The sequence below is a fragment of the Lepisosteus platostomus genome, chromosome 17 (assembly GCF_059453375.1).
Source record: "Lepisosteus platostomus isolate fLepPlt1 chromosome 17, fLepPlt1.hap1, whole genome shotgun sequence".
In the NCBI taxonomy this organism is placed as follows: domain Eukaryota; kingdom Metazoa; phylum Chordata; class Actinopteri; order Semionotiformes; family Lepisosteidae; genus Lepisosteus; species Lepisosteus platostomus.
In genome coordinates, this window is record NC_142627.1 from 3,290,925 (window position 1) to 3,307,315 (window position 16,391).

Sequence of the window (16,391 nt, forward strand, 5' to 3'; positions counted from 1 at the left end):
CAGTACACTTTTCAAAACGTGTTTTTCAGCCCGAAATAAACGCGTTTTTTCAGACAACTGAATCCCTATGTAACTGCAAAGCTCAGAAGAGCCCACACACTCTGCTCTTAACCCCAGTGTGCAGAAAGTGTAAAAACATGTTTTTCAGCAGAAATAAACATGTTTCTGCAAGTTTGGTCAACCCCATGTAAGTTATGGGGCAGTTACAGTACACTTTTCAAAACGTGTTTTTCAGCCCGAAATAAACGCGTTTTTTCAGACAACTGAATCCCTATGTAACTGCAAAGCTCAGAAGAGCCCACACACTCTGCTCTTAACCCCAGTGTGCAGAAAGTGTCAAAACGTGTTTTTCAGCAGAAATAAACATGTTTCTGCAAGTTTGGTCAACCCCATGTAAGTTATGGGGCAGTTACAGTACACTTTTCAAAACGTGTTTTTCAGCCCGAAATAAACGCGTTTTTTCAGACAACTGAATCCCTATGTAACTGCAAAGCTCAGAAGAGCCCAAACACTCAGCTCTTAACCCCCGTGTGCAGAAAGTGTCAAAACATGTTTTTTAGCAGAAATAAACATGTTTCCGCAAGTTTGGTCAACCCCATGTAAGTTATGGGGCAGTAACAGCACTTTTTTCAAAACGTGTTTTTCAGCCCGAAATAAACGCGTTTTTTCAGACAACTGAATCCCTATGTAACTACAAGGCTCAGAAGAGTCCACACACTCTGCTCTTAACCCCAGTGTGCAGAAAGTGTCAAAACGTGTTTTTCAGCAGAAATAAACATGTTTCTGCAAGTTTGGTCAACCCCATGTAAGTTATGGGGCAGTTACAGTACACTTTTCAAAACGTGTTTTTCAGCCCGAAATAAACGCGTTTTTTCAGACAACTGAATCCCTATGTAACTGCAAAGCTCAGAAGAGCCCACACACTCAGCTCTTAACCCCAGTGTGCAGAAAGTGTCAAAACATGTTTTTCAGCAGAAATAAACATGTTTCTGCAAGTTTGGTCAACCCCATGTAAGTTATGGGGCAGTTATAGTACACTTTTCAAAACGTGTTTTTCAGCCCGAAATAAACGCGTTTTTTCAGACAACTGAATCCCTATGTAACTGCAAGGCTCAGAAGAGCCCACACACTCTGCTCTTAACCCCCGTGTGCAGAAAGTGTCAAAACATGTTTTTCAGCAGAAATAAACATGTTTCTGCAAGTTTGGTCAACCCCATGTAAGTTATGGGGCAGTTACAGTACTCTTTTCAAAACGTGTTTTTCAGCCCGAAATAAACGCGTTTTTTCAGACAACTGAATCCCTATGTAACTGCAAGGCTCAGAAGAGCCCACACACTCTGCTCTTAACCCCAGTGTGCAGAAAGTGTCAAAACATGTTTTTCAGCAGAAATAAACATGTTTCTGCAAGTTTGGTCAACCCCATGTAAGTTATGGGGCAGTAAAAGCACTTTTTTCAAAACGTGTTTTTCAGCCCGAAATAAACGCGTTTTTTCAGACAACTGAATCCCTATGTAACTACAAGGCTCAGAAGAGCCCACACACTCTGCTCTTAACCCCAGTGTGCAGAAAGTGTCAAAACGTGTTTTTCAGCAGAAATAAACATGTTTCTGCAAGTTTGGTCAACCCCATGTAAGTTATGGGGCAGTTACAGTACACTTTTCAAAACGTGTTTTTCAGCCCGAAATAAACGCGTTTTTTCAGACAACTGAATCCCTATGTAACTGCAAAGCTCAGAAGAGCCCAGACACTCAGCTCTTAACCCCAGTGTGCAGAAAGTGTCAAAACATGTTTTTCAGCAGAAATAAACATGTTTCTGCAAGTTTGGTCAACCCCATGTAAGTTATGGGGCAGTTATAGTACACTTTTCAAAACGTGTTTTTCAGCCCGAAATGAACGCGTTTTTTCAGACAACTGAATCCCTATGTAACTGCAAGGCTCAGAAGAGCCCACACACTCTGCTCTTAACCCCAGTGTGCAGAAAGTGTCAAAACATGTTTTTCAGCAGAAATAAACATGTTTCTGCAAGTTTGGTCAACCCCATGTAAGTTATGGGGCAGTAACAGCACTTTTTTCAAAACGTGTTTTTCAGCCCGAAATAAACGCGTTTTTTCAGACAACTGAATCCCTATGTAACTGCAAAGCTCAGAAGAGCCCACACACTCAGCTCTTAACCCCAGTGTGCAGAAAGTGTCAAAACATGTTTTTCAGCAGAAATAAACATGTTTCTGCAAGTTTGGTCAACCCCATGTAAGTTATGGGGCAGTAAAAGCACTTTTTTCAAAACGTGTTTTTCAGCCCGAAATAAACGCGTTTTTTCAGACAACTGAATCCCTATGTAACTACAAGGCTCAGAAGAGCCCACACACTCTGATCTTAACCCCAGTGTGCAGAAAGTGTCAAAACGTGTTTTTCAGCAGAAATAAACATGTTTCTGCAAGTTTGGTCAACCCCATGTAAGTTATGGGGCAGTAAAAGCACTTTTTTCAAAACGTGTTTTTCAGCCCGAAATAAACGCGTTTTTTTCAGACAACTGAATCCCTATGTAACTACAAGGCTCAGAAGAGCCCACACACTCTGCTCTTAACCCCAGTGTGCAGAAAGTGTCAAAACGTGTTTTTCAGCAGAAATAAACATGTTTCTGCAAGTTTGGTCAACCCCATGTAAGTTATGGGGCAGTTATAGTACACTTTTCAAAACGTGTTTTTCAGCCCGAAATAAACGCGTTTTTTCAGACAACTGAATCCCTATGTAACTGCAAGGCTCAGAAGAGCCCACACACTCTGCTCTTAACCCCAGTGTGCAGAAAGTGTCAAAACATGTTTTTCAGCAGAAATAACCATGTTTCTGCAAGTTTGGTCAACCCCATGTAAGTTATGGGGCAGTAACAGCACTTTTTTCAAAACGTGTTTTTCAGCCCGAAATAAACGCGTTTTTTCAGCCAACTGAATCCCTATGTAACTGCAAAGCTCAGAAGAGCCCACACACTCAGCTCTTAACCCCAGTGTGCAGAAAGTGTAAAAACATGTTTTTCAGCAGAAATAAACATGTTTCTGCAAGTTTGGTCAACCCCATGTAAGTTATGGGGCAGTTACAGTACACTTTTCAAAACGTGTTTTTCAGCCCGAAATAAACGCGTTTTTTCAGACAACTGAATCCCTATGTAACTGCAAAGCTCAGAAGAGCCCACACACTCAGCTCTAAACCCCAGTGTGCAGAAAGTGTCAAAACATGTTTTTCAGCAGAAATAAACATGTTTCTGCAAGTTTGGTCAACCCAATGTAAGTTATGGGGCAGTTACAGTACACTTTTCAAAACGTGTTTTTCAGCCCGAAATAAACGCGTTTTTTCAGACAACTGAATCCCTATGTAACTACAAGGCTCAGAAGAGCCCACACACTCTGCTCTTAACCCCAGTGTGCAGAAAGTGTCAAAACATGTTTTTCAGCAGAAATAAACATGTTTCTGCAAGTTTGGTCAACCCCATGTTAGTTATGGGGCAGTTACAGTACACTTTTCAAAACGTGTTTTTCAGCCCGAAATAAACGCGTTTTTTCAGACAACTGAATCCCTATGTAACTGCAAAGCTCAGAAGAGCCCACACACTCAGCTCTTAACCCCAGTGTGCAGAAAGTGTCAAAACATGTTTTTCAGCAGAAATAAACATGTTTCTGCAAGTTTGGTCAACCCCATGTAAGTTATGGGGCAGTTACAGTACTCTTTTCAAAACGTGTTTTTCAGCCCGAAATAAACGCGTTTTTTCAGACAACTTTATCCCTATGTAACTGCAAAGCTCAGAAGAGCCCACACACTCAGCTCTTAACCCCAGTGTGCAGAAAGTGTCAAAACATGTTTTTCAGCAGAAATAAACATGTTTCTGCAAGTTTGGTCAACCCCATGTAAGTTATGGGGCAGTTATAGTACACTTTTCAAAACGTGTTTTTCAGCCCGAAATAAACGCGTTTTTTCAGACAACTGAATCCCTATGTAACTGCAAAGCTCAGAAGAGCCCAGACACTCAGCTCTTAACCCCAGTGTGCAGAAAGTGTCAAAACATGTTTTTCAGCAGAAATAAACATGTTTCTGCAAGTTTGGTCAACCCCATGTAAGTTATGGGGCAGTTATAGTACACTTTTCAAAACGTGTTTTTCAGCCCGAAATAAACGCGTTTTTTCAGACAACTGAATCCCTATGTAACTGCAAGGCTCAGAAGAGCCCACACACTCTGCTCTTAACCCCAGTGTGCAGAAAGTGTCAAAACATGTTTTTCAGCAGAAATAAACATGTTTCTGCAAGTTTGGTCAACCCCATGTAAGTTATGGGGCAGTAACAGCACTTTTTTCAAAACGTGTTTTTCAGCCCGAAATAAACGCGTTTTTTCAGCCAACTGAATCCCTATGTAACTGCAAGGCTCAGAAGAGCCCACACACTCTGCTCTTAACCCCAGTGTGCAGAAAGTGTCAAAACGTGTTTTTCAGCAGAAATAAACATGTTTCTGCAAGTTTGATCAACCCCATGTAAGTTATGGGGCAGTTACAGTACACTTTTCAAAACGTGTTTTTCAGCCCGAAATAAACGCGTTTTTTCAGACAACTGAATCCCTATGTAACTACAAGGCTCAGAAGAGCCCACACACTCAGCTCTTAACCCCAGTGTGCAGAAAGTGTCAAAACATGTTTTTCAGCAGAAATAAACATGTTTCTGCAAGTTTGGTCAACCCCATGTAAGTTATGGGGCAGTTACAGTACTCTTTTCAAAACGTGTTTTTCAGCCCGAAATAAACGCGTTTTTTCAGACAACTTTATCCCTATGTAACTGCAAAGCTCAGAAGAGCCCACACACTCTGCTCTTAACCCCAGTGTGCAGAAAGTGTCAAAACATGTTTTTCAGCAGAAATAAACATGTTTCTGCAAGTTTGGTCAACCCCATGTAAGTTATGGGGCAGTAACAGCACTTTTTTCAAAACGTGTTTTTCAGCCCGAAATAAACGCGTTTTTTCAGCCAACTGAATCCCTATGTAACTGCAAGGCTCAGAAGAGCCCACACACTCTGCTCTTAACCCCAGTGTGCAGAAAGTGTCAAAACGTGTTTTTCAGCAGAAATAAACATGTTTCTGCAAGTTTGATCAACCCCATGTAAGTTATGGGGCAGTTACAGTACACTTTTCAAAACGTGTTTTTCAGCCCGAAATAAACGCGTTTTTTCAGACAACTGAATCCCTATGTAACTGCAAAGCTCAGAAGAGCCCAGACACTCAGCTCTTAACCCCAGTGTGCAGAAAGTGTCAAAACATGTTTTTCAGCAGAAATAAACATGTTTCTGCAAGTTTGGTCAACCCCATTTAAGTTATGGGGCAGTTATAGTACACTTTTCAAAACGTGTTTTTCAGCCCGAAATGAACGCGTTTTTTCAGACAACTGAATCCCTATGTAACTGCAAGGCTCAGAAGAGCCCACACACTCTGCTCTTAACCCCAGTGTGCAGAAAGTGTCAAAACATGTTTTTCAGCAGAAATAAACATGTTTCTGCAAGTTTGGTCAACCCCATGTAAGTTATGGGGCAGTAACAGCACTTTTTTCAAAACGTGTTTTTCAGCCCGAAATAAACGCGTTTTTTCAGACAACTGAATCCCTATGTAACTGCAAAGCTCAGAAGAGCCCACACACTCAGCTCTTAACCCCAGTGTGCAGAAAGTGTAAAAACATGTTTTTCAGCAGAAATAAACATGTTTCTGCAAGTTTGGTCAACCCCATGTAAGTTATGGGGCAGTTACAGTACTATTTTCAAAACGTGTTTTTCAGCCCGAAATAAACGCGTTTTTTCAGACAACTGAATCCCTATGTAACTGCAAGGCTCAGAAGAGCCCACACACTCTGCTCTTAACCCCAGTGTGCAGAAAGTGTCAAAACATGTTTTTCAGCAGAAATAAACATGTTTCTGCAAGTTTGGTCAACCCCATGTAAGTTATGGGGCAGTAAAAGCACTTTTTTCAAAACGTGTTTTTCAGCCCGAAATAAACGCGTTTTTTCAGACAACTGAATCCCTATGTAACTACAAGGCTCAGAAGAGCCCACACACTCTGATCTTAACCAAAGTGTGCAGAAAGTGTCAAAACGTGTTTTTCAGCAGAAATAAACATGTTTCTGCAAGTTTGGTCAACCCCATGTAAGTTATGGGGCAGTAAAAGCACTTTTTTCAAAACGTGTTTTTCAGCCCGAAATAAACGCGTTTTTTTCAGACAACTGAATCCCTATGTAACTACAAGGCTCAGAAGAGCCCACACACTCTGCTCTTAACCCCAGTGTGCAGAAAGTGTCAAAACGTGTTTTTCAGCAGAAATAAACATGTTTCTGCAAGTTTGGTCAACCCCATGTAAGTTATGGGGCAGTTACAGTACACTTTTCAAAACGTGTTTTTCAGCCCGAAATAAACGCGTTTTTTCAGACAACTGAATCCCTATGTAACTGCAAAGCTCAGAAGAGCCCAGACACTCAGCTCTTAACCCCAGTGTGCAGAAAGTGTCAAAACATGTTTTTCAGCAGAAATAAACATGTTTCTGCAAGTTTGGTCAACCCCATGTAAGTTATGGGGCAGTTATAGTACACTTTTCAAAACGTGTTTTTCAGCCCGAAATAAACGCGTTTTTTCAGACAACTGAATCCCTATGTAACTGCAAGGCTCAGAAGAGCCCACACACTCTGCTCTTAACCCCAGTGTGCAGAAAGTGTCAAAACATGTTTTTCAGCAGAAATAACCATGTTTCTGCAAGTTTGGTCAACCCCATGTAAGTTATGGGGCAGTAACAGCACTTTTTTCAAAACGTGTTTTTCAGCCCGAAATAAACGCGTTTTTTCAGCCAACTGAATCCCTATGTAACTGCAAAGCTCAGAAGAGCCCACACACTCAGCTCTTAACCCCAGTGTGCAGAAAGTGTAAAAACATGTTTTTCAGCAGAAATAAACATGTTTCTGCAAGTTTGGTCAACCCCATGTAAGTTATGGGGCAGTTACAGTACACTTTTCAAAACGTGTTTTACAGCCCGAAATAAACGCGTTTTTTCAGACAACTGAATCCCTATGTAAGTGCAAAGCTCAGAAGAGCCCACACACTCAGCTCTAAACCCCAGTGTGCAGAAAGTGTCAAAACATGTTTTTCAGCAGAAATAAACATGTTTCTGCAAGTTTGGTCAACCCAATGTAAGTTATGGGGCAGTTACAGTACACTTTTCAAAACGTGTTTTTCAGCCCGAAATAAACGCGTTTTTTCAGACAACTGAATCCCTATGTAACTGCAAAGCTCAGAAGAGCCCAAACACTCAGCTCTTAACCCCCGTGTGCAGAAAGTGTCAAAACATGTTTTTTAGCAGAAATAAACATGTTTCCGCAAGTTTGGTCAACCCCATGTAAGTTATGGGGCAGTAACAGCACTTTTTTCAAAACGTGTTTTTCAGCCCGAAATAAACGCGTTTTTTCAGCCAACTGAATCCCTATGTAACTGCAAAGCTCAGAAGAGCCCACACACTCAGCTCTTAACCCCAGTGTGCAGAAAGTGTAAAAACATGTTTTTCAGCAGAAATAAACATGTTTCTGCAAGTTTGGTCAACCCCATGTAAGTTATGGGGCAGTTACAGTACACTTTTCAAAACGTGTTTTTCAGCCCGAAATAAACGCGTTTTTTCAGACAACTGAATCCCTATGTAACTGCAAAGCTCAGAAGAGCCCACACACTCAGCTCTAAACCCCAGTGTGCAGAAAGTGTCAAAACATGTTTTTTAGCAGAAATAAACATGTTTCCGCAAGTTTGGTCAACCCCATGTAAGTTATGGGGCAGTAACAGCACTTTTTTCAAAACGTGTTTTTCAGCCCGAAATAAACGCGTTTTTTCAGACAACTGAATCCCTATGTAACTACAAGGCTCAGAAGAGTCCACACACTCTGCTCTTAACCCCAGTGTGCAGAAAGTGTCAAAACGTGTTTTTCAGCAGAAATAAACATGTTTCTGCAAGTTTGGTCAACCCCATGTAAGTTATGGGGCAGTTACAGTACACTTTTCAAAACGTGTTTTTCAGCCCGAAATAAACGCGTTTTTTCAGACAACTGAATCCCTATGTAACTGCAAAGCTCAGAAGAGCCCACACACTCAGCTCTTAACCCCAGTGTGCAGAAAGTGTCAAAACATGTTTTTCAGCAGAAATAAACATGTTTCTGCAAGTTTGGTCAACCCCATGTAAGTTATGGGGCAGTTATAGTACACTTTTCAAAACGTGTTTTTCAGCCCGAAATAAACGCGTTTTTTCAGACAACTGAATCCCTATGTAACTGCAAGGCTCAGAAGAGCCCACACACTCTGCTCTTAACCCCCGTGTGCAGAAAGTGTCAAAACATGTTTTTCAGCAGAAATAAACATGTTTCTGCAAGTTTGGTCAACCCCATGTAAGTTATGGGGCAGTTACAGTACTCTTTTCAAAACGTGTTTTTCAGCCCGAAATAAACGCGTTTTTTCAGACAACTGAATCCCTATGTAACTGCAAGGCTCAGAAGAGCCCACACACTCTGCTCTTAACCCCAGTGTGCAGAAAGTGTCAAAACATGTTTTTCAGCAGAAATAAACATGTTTCTGCAAGTTTGGTCAACCCCATGTAAGTTATGGGGCAGTAAAAGCACTTTTTTCAAAACGTGTTTTTCAGCCCGAAATAAACGCGTTTTTTCAGACAACTGAATCCCTATGTAACTACAAGGCTCAGAAGAGCCCACACACTCTGCTCTTAACCCCAGTGTGCAGAAAGTGTCAAAACGTGTTTTTCAGCAGAAATAAACATGTTTCTGCAAGTTTGGTCAACCCCATGTAAGTTATGGGGCAGTTACAGTACACTTTTCAAAACGTGTTTTTCAGCCCGAAATAAACGCGTTTTTTCAGACAACTGAATCCCTATGTAACTGCAAAGCTCAGAAGAGCCCAGACACTCAGCTCTTAACCCCAGTGTGCAGAAAGTGTCAAAACATGTTTTTCAGCAAAAATAAACATGTTTCTGCAAGTTTGGTCAACCCCATGTAAGTTATGGGGCAGTTATAGTACACTTTTCAAAACGTGTTTTTCAGCCCGAAATGAACGCGTTTTTTCAGACAACTGAATCCCTATGTAACTGCAAGGCTCAGAAGAGCCCACACACTCTGCTCTTAACCCCAGTGTGCAGAAAGTGTCAAAACATGTTTTTCAGCAGAAATAAACATGTTTCTGCAAGTTTGGTCAACCCCATGTAAGTTATGGGGCAGTAACAGCACTTTTTTCAAAACGTGTTTTTCAGCCCGAAATAAACGCGTTTTTTCAGACAACTGAATCCCTATGTAACTGCAAAGCTCAGAAGAGCCCACACACTCAGCTCTTAACCCCAGTGTGCAGAAAGTGTAAAAACATGTTTTTCAGCAGAAATAAACATGTTTCTGCAAGTTTGGTCAACCCCATGTAAGTTATGGGGCAGTTACAGTACTCTTTTCAAAACGTGTTTTTCAGCCCGAAATAAACGCGTTTTTTCAGACAACTGAATCCCTATGTAACTGCAAGGCTCAGAAGAGCCCACACACTCTGCTCTTAACCCCAGTGTGCAGAAAGTGTCAAAACATGTTTTTCAGCAGAAATAAACATGTTTCTGCAAGTTTGGTCAACCCCATGTAAGTTATGGGGCAGTAAAAGCACTTTTTTCAAAACGTGTTTTTCAGCCCGAAATAAACGCGTTTTTTCAGACAACTGAATCCCTATGTAACTACAAGGCTCAGAAGAGCCCACACACTCTGATCTTAACCCCAGTGTGCAGAAAGTGTCAAAACGTGTTTTTCAGCAGAAATAAACATGTTTCTGCAAGTTTGGTCAACCCCATGTAAGTTATGGGGCAGTAAAAGCACTTTTTTCAAAACGTGTTTTTCAGCCCGAAATAAACGCGTTTTTTTCAGACAACTGAATCCCTATGTAACTACAAGGCTCAGAAGAGCCCACACACTCTGCTCTTAACCCCAGTGTGCAGAAAGTGTCAAAACGTGTTTTTCAGCAGAAATAAACATGTTTCTGCAAGTTTGGTCAACCCCATGTAAGTTATGGGGCAGTTATAGTACACTTTTCAAAACGTGTTTTTCAGCCCGAAATAAACGCGTTTTTTCAGACAACTGAATCCCTATGTAACTGCAAGGCTCAGAAGAGCCCACACACTCTGCTCTTAACCCCAGTGTGCAGAAAGTGTCAAAACATGTTTTTCAGCAGAAATAACCATGTTTCTGCAAGTTTGGTCAACCCCATGTAAGTTATGGGGCAGTAACAGCACTTTTTTCAAAACGTGTTTTTCAGCCCGAAATAAACGCGTTTTTTCAGCCAACTGAATCCCTATGTAACTGCAAAGCTCAGAAGAGCCCACACACTCAGCTCTTAACCCCAGTGTGCAGAAAGTGTAAAAACATGTTTTTCAGCAGAAATAAACATGTTTCTGCAAGTTTGGTCAACCCCATGTAAGTTATGGGGCAGTTACAGTACACTTTTCAAAACGTGTTTTTCAGCCCGAAATAAACGCGTTTTTTCAGACAACTGAATCCCTATGTAACTGCAAAGCTCAGAAGAGCCCACACACTCAGCTCTAAACCCCAGTGTGCAGAAAGTGTCAAAACATGTTTTTCAGCAGAAATAAACATGTTTCTGCAAGTTTGGTCAACCCAATGTAAGTTATGGGGCAGTTACAGTACACTTTTCAAAACGTGTTTTTCAGCCCGAAATAAACGCGTTTTTTCAGACAACTGAATCCCTATGTAACTGCAAAGCTCAGAAGAGCCCAAACACTCAGCTCTTAACCCCCGTGTGCAGAAAGTGTCAAAACATGTTTTTTAGCAGAAATAAACATGTTTCCGCAAGTTTGGTCAACCCCATGTAAGTTATGGGGCAGTAACAGCACTTTTTTCAAAACGTGTTTTTCAGCCCGAAATAAACGCGTTTTTTCAGACAACTGAATCCCTATGTAACTACAAGGCTCAGAAGAGCCCACACACTCTGCTCTTAACCCCAGTGTGCAGAAAGTGTCAAAACATGTTTTTCAGCAGAAATAAACATGTTTCTGCAAGTTTGGTCAACCCCATGTTAGTTATGGGGCAGTTACAGTACACTTTTCAAAACGTGTTTTTCAGCCCGAAATAAACGCGTTTTTTCAGACAACTGAATCCCTATGTAACTGCAAAGCTCAGAAGAGCCCACACACTCAGCTCTTAACCCCAGTGTGCAGAAAGTGTCAAAACATGTTTTTCAGCAGAAATAAACATGTTTCTGCAAGTTTGGTCAACCCCATGTAAGTTATGGGGCAGTTACAGTACTCTTTTCAAAACGTGTTTTTCAGCCCGAAATAAACGCGTTTTTTCAGACAACTTTATCCCTATGTAACTGCAAAGCTCAGAAGAGCCCACACACTCAGCTCTTAACCCCAGTGTGCAGAAAGTGTCAAAACATGTTTTTCAGCAGAAATAAACATGTTTCTGCAAGTTTGGTCAACCCCATGTAAGTTATGGGGCAGTTATAGTACACTTTTCAAAACGTGTTTTTCAGCCCGAAATAAACGCGTTTTTTCAGACAACTGAATCCCTATGTAACTGCAAAGCTCAGAAGAGCCCAGACACTCAGCTCTTAACCCCAGTGTGCAGAAAGTGTCAAAACATGTTTTTCAGCAGAAATAAACATGTTTCTGCAAGTTTGGTCAACCCCATGTAAGTTATGGGGCAGTTATAGTACACTTTTCAAAACGTGTTTTTCAGCCCGAAATAAACGCGTTTTTTCAGACAACTGAATCCCTATGTAACTGCAAGGCTCAGAAGAGCCCACACACTCTGCTCTTAACCCCAGTGTGCAGAAAGTGTCAAAACATGTTTTTCAGCAGAAATAAACATGTTTCTGCAAGTTTGGTCAACCCCATGTAAGTTATGGGGCAGTAACAGCACTTTTTTCAAAACGTGTTTTTCAGCCCGAAATAAACGCGTTTTTTCAGCCAACTGAATCCCTATGTAACTGCAAGGCTCAGAAGAGCCCACACACTCTGCTCTTAACCCCAGTGTGCAGAAAGTGTCAAAACGTGTTTTTCAGCAGAAATAAACATGTTTCTGCAAGTTTGATCAACCCCATGTAAGTTATGGGGCAGTTACAGTACACTTTTCAAAACGTGTTTTTCAGCCCGAAATAAACGCGTTTTTTCAGACAACTGAATCCCTATGTAACTGCAAAGCTCAGAAGAGCCCACACACTCAGCTCTTAACCCCAGTGTGCAGAAAGTGTCAAAACATGTTTTTTAGCAGAAATAAACATGTTTCCGCAAGTTTGGTCAACCCCATGTAAGTTATGGGGCAGTAACAGCACTTTTTTCAAAACGTGTTTTTCTGCCCGAAATAAACGCGTTTTTTCAGACAACTGAATCCCTATGTAACTACAAGGCTCAGAAGAGCCCACACACTCTGCTCTTAACCCCAGTGTGCAGAAAGTGTCAAAACATGTTTTTCAGCAGAAATAAACATGTTTCTGCAAGTTTGGTCAACCCCATGTTAGTTATGGGGCAGTTACAGTACACTTTTCAAAACGTGTTTTTCAGCCCGAAATAAACGCGTTTTTTCAGACAACTGAATCCCTATGTAACTGCAAAGCTCAGAAGAGCCCACACACTCAGCTCTTAACCCCAGTGTGCAGAAAGTGTCAAAACATGTTTTTCAGCAGAAATAAACATGTTTCTGCAAGTTTGGTCAACCCCATGTAAGTTATGGGGCAGTTACAGTACTCTTTTCAAAACGTGTTTTTCAGCCCGAAATAAACGCGTTTTTTCAGACAACTTTATCCCTATGTAACTGCAAAGCTCAGAAGAGCCCACACACTCTGCTCTTAACCCCAGTGTGCAGAAAGTGTCAAAACATGTTTTTCAGCAGAAATAAACATGTTTCTGCAAGTTTGGTCAACCCCATGTAAGTTATGGGGCAGTAACAGCACTTTTTTCAAAACGTGTTTTTCAGCCCGAAATAAACGCGTTTTTTCAGCCAACTGAATCCCTATGTAACTGCAAGGCTCAGAAGAGCCCACACACTCTGCTCTTAACCCCAGTGTGCAGAAAGTGTCAAAACGTGTTTTTCAGCAGAAATAAACATGTTTCTGCAAGTTTGATCAACCCCATGTAAGTTATGGGGCAGTTACAGTACACTTTTCAAAACGTGTTTTTCAGCCCGAAATAAACGCGTTTTTTCAGACAACTGAATCCCTATGTAACTGCAAAGCTCAGAAGAGCCCAGACACTCAGCTCTTAACCCCAGTGTGCAGAAAGTGTCAAAACATGTTTTTCAGCAGAAATAAACATGTTTCTGCAAGTTTGGTCAACCCCATTTAAGTTATGGGGCAGTTATAGTACACTTTTCAAAACGTGTTTTTCAGCCCGAAATGAACGCGTTTTTTCAGACAACTGAATCCCTATGTAACTGCAAGGCTCAGAAGAGCCCACACACTCTGCTCTTAACCCCAGTGTGCAGAAAGTGTCAAAACATGTTTTTCAGCAGAAATAAACATGTTTCTGCAAGTTTGGTCAACCCCATGTAAGTTATGGGGCAGTAACAGCACTTTTTTCAAAACGTGTTTTTCAGCCCGAAATAAACGCGTTTTTTCAGACAACTGAATCCCTATGTAACTGCAAAGCTCAGAAGAGCCCACACACTCAGCTCTTAACCCCAGTGTGCAGAAAGTGTAAAAACATGTTTTTCAGCAGAAATAAACATGTTTCTGCAAGTTTGGTCAACCCCATGTAAGTTATGGGGCAGTTACAGTACTATTTTCAAAACGTGTTTTTCAGCCCGAAATAAACGCGTTTTTTCAGACAACTGAATCCCTATGTAACTGCAAGGCTCAGAAGAGCCCACACACTCTGCTCTTAACCCCAGTGTGCAGAAAGTGTCAAAACATGTTTTTCAGCAGAAATAAACATGTTTCTGCAAGTTTGGTCAACCCCATGTAAGTTATGGGGCAGTAAAAGCACTTTTTTCAAAACGTGTTTTTCAGCCCGAAATAAACGCGTTTTTTCAGACAACTGAATCCCTATGTAACTACAAGGCTCAGAAGAGCCCACACACTCTGATCTTAACCAAAGTGTGCAGAAAGTGTCAAAACGTGTTTTTCAGCAGAAATAAACATGTTTCTGCAAGTTTGGTCAACCCCATGTAAGTTATGGGGCAGTAAAAGCACTTTTTTCAAAACGTGTTTTTCAGCCCGAAATAAACGCGTTTTTTTCAGACAACTGAATCCCTATGTAACTACAAGGCTCAGAAGAGCCCACACACTCTGCTCTTAACCCCAGTGTGCAGAAAGTGTCAAAACGTGTTTTTCAGCAGAAATAAACATGTTTCTGCAAGTTTGGTCAACCCCATGTAAGTTATGGGGCAGTTACAGTACACTTTTCAAAACGTGTTTTTCAGCCCGAAATAAACGCGTTTTTTCAGACAACTGAATCCCTATGTAACTGCAAAGCTCAGAAGAGCCCAGACACTCAGCTCTTAACCCCAGTGTGCAGAAAGTGTCAAAACATGTTTTTCAGCAGAAATAAACATGTTTCTGCAAGTTTGGTCAACCCCATGTAAGTTATGGGGCAGTTATAGTACACTTTTCAAAACGTGTTTTTCAGCCCGAAATAAACGCGTTTTTTCAGACAACTGAATCCCTATGTAAGTGCAAAGCTCAGAAGAGCCCACACACTCAGCTCTAAACCCCAGTGTGCAGAAAGTGTCAAAACATGTTTTTCAGCAGAAATAAACATGTTTCTGCAAGTTTGGTCAACCCAATGTAAGTTATGGGGCAGTTACAGTACACTTTTCAAAACGTGTTTTTCAGCCCGAAATAAACGCGTTTTTTCAGACAACTGAATCCCTATGTAACTGCAAAGCTCAGAAGAGCCCAAACACTCAGCTCTTAACCCCCGTGTGCAGAAAGTGTCAAAACATGTTTTTTAGCAGAAATAAACATGTTTCCGCAAGTTTGGTCAACCCCATGTAAGTTATGGGGCAGTAACAGCACTTTTTTCAAAACGTGTTTTTCAGCCCGAAATAAACGCGTTTTTTCAGACAACTGAATCCCTATGTAACTACAAGGCTCAGAAGAGCCCACACACTCTGCTCTTAACCCCAGTGTGCAGAAAGTGTCAAAACATGTTTTTCAGCAGAAATAAACATGTTTCTGCAAGTTTGGTCAACCCCATGTTAGTTATGGGGCAGTTACAGTACACTTTTCAAAACGTGTTTTTCAGCCCGAAATAAACGCGTTTTTTCAGACAACTGAATCCCTATGTAACTGCAAAGCTCAGAAGAGCCCACACACTCAGCTCTTAACCCCAGTGTGCAGAAAGTGTCAAAACATGTTTTTCAGCAGAAATAAACATGTTTCCGCAAGTTTGGTCAACCCCATGTAAGTTATGGGGCAGTAACAGCACTTTTTTCAAAACGTGTTTTTCAGCCCGAAATAAACGCGTTTTTTCAGACAACTGAATCCCTATGTAACTACAAGGCTCAGAAGAGCCCACACACTCTGCTCTTAACCCCAGTGTGCAGAAAGTGTCAAAACATGTTTTTCAGCAGAAATAAACATGTTTCTGCAAGTTTGGTCAACCCCATGTAAGTTATGGGGCAGTTACAGTACTCTTTTCAAAACGTGTTTTTCAGCCCGAAATAAACGCGTTTTTTCAGACAACTTTATCCCTATGTAACTGCAAAGCTCAGAAGAGCCCACACACTCAGCTCTTAACCCCAGTGTGCAGAAAGTGTCAAAACATGTTTTTCAGCAGAAATAAACATGTTTCTGCAAGTTTGGTCAACCCCATGTAAGTTATGGGGCAGTTATAGTACACTTTTCAAAACGTGTTTTTCAGCCCGAAATAAACGCGGTTTTTCAGACAACTGAATCCCTATGTAACTGCAAGGCTCAGAAGAGCCCACACACTCTGCTCTTAACCCCAGTGTGCAGAAAGTGTCAAAACATGTTTTTCAGCAGAAATAAACATGTTTCTGCAAGTTTGGTCAACCCCATATAAGTTATGGGGCAGTAACAGCACTTTTTTCAAAACGTGTTTTTCAGCCCGAAATAAACGCGTTTTTTCAGCCAACTGAATCCCTATGTAACTGCAAGGCTCAGAAGAGCCTACACACTCTGCTCTTAACCCCAGTGTGCAGAAAGTGTCAAAACGTGTTTTTCAGCAGAAATAAACATGTTTCTGCAAGTTTGATCAACCCCATGTAAGTTATGGGGCAGTTACAGTACACTTTTCAAAACGTGTTTTTCAGCCCGAAATAAACGCGTTTTTTCAGACAACTGAATCCCTATGTAACTGCAAAGCTCAGAAGAGCCCACACACTCAGCTCTTAACC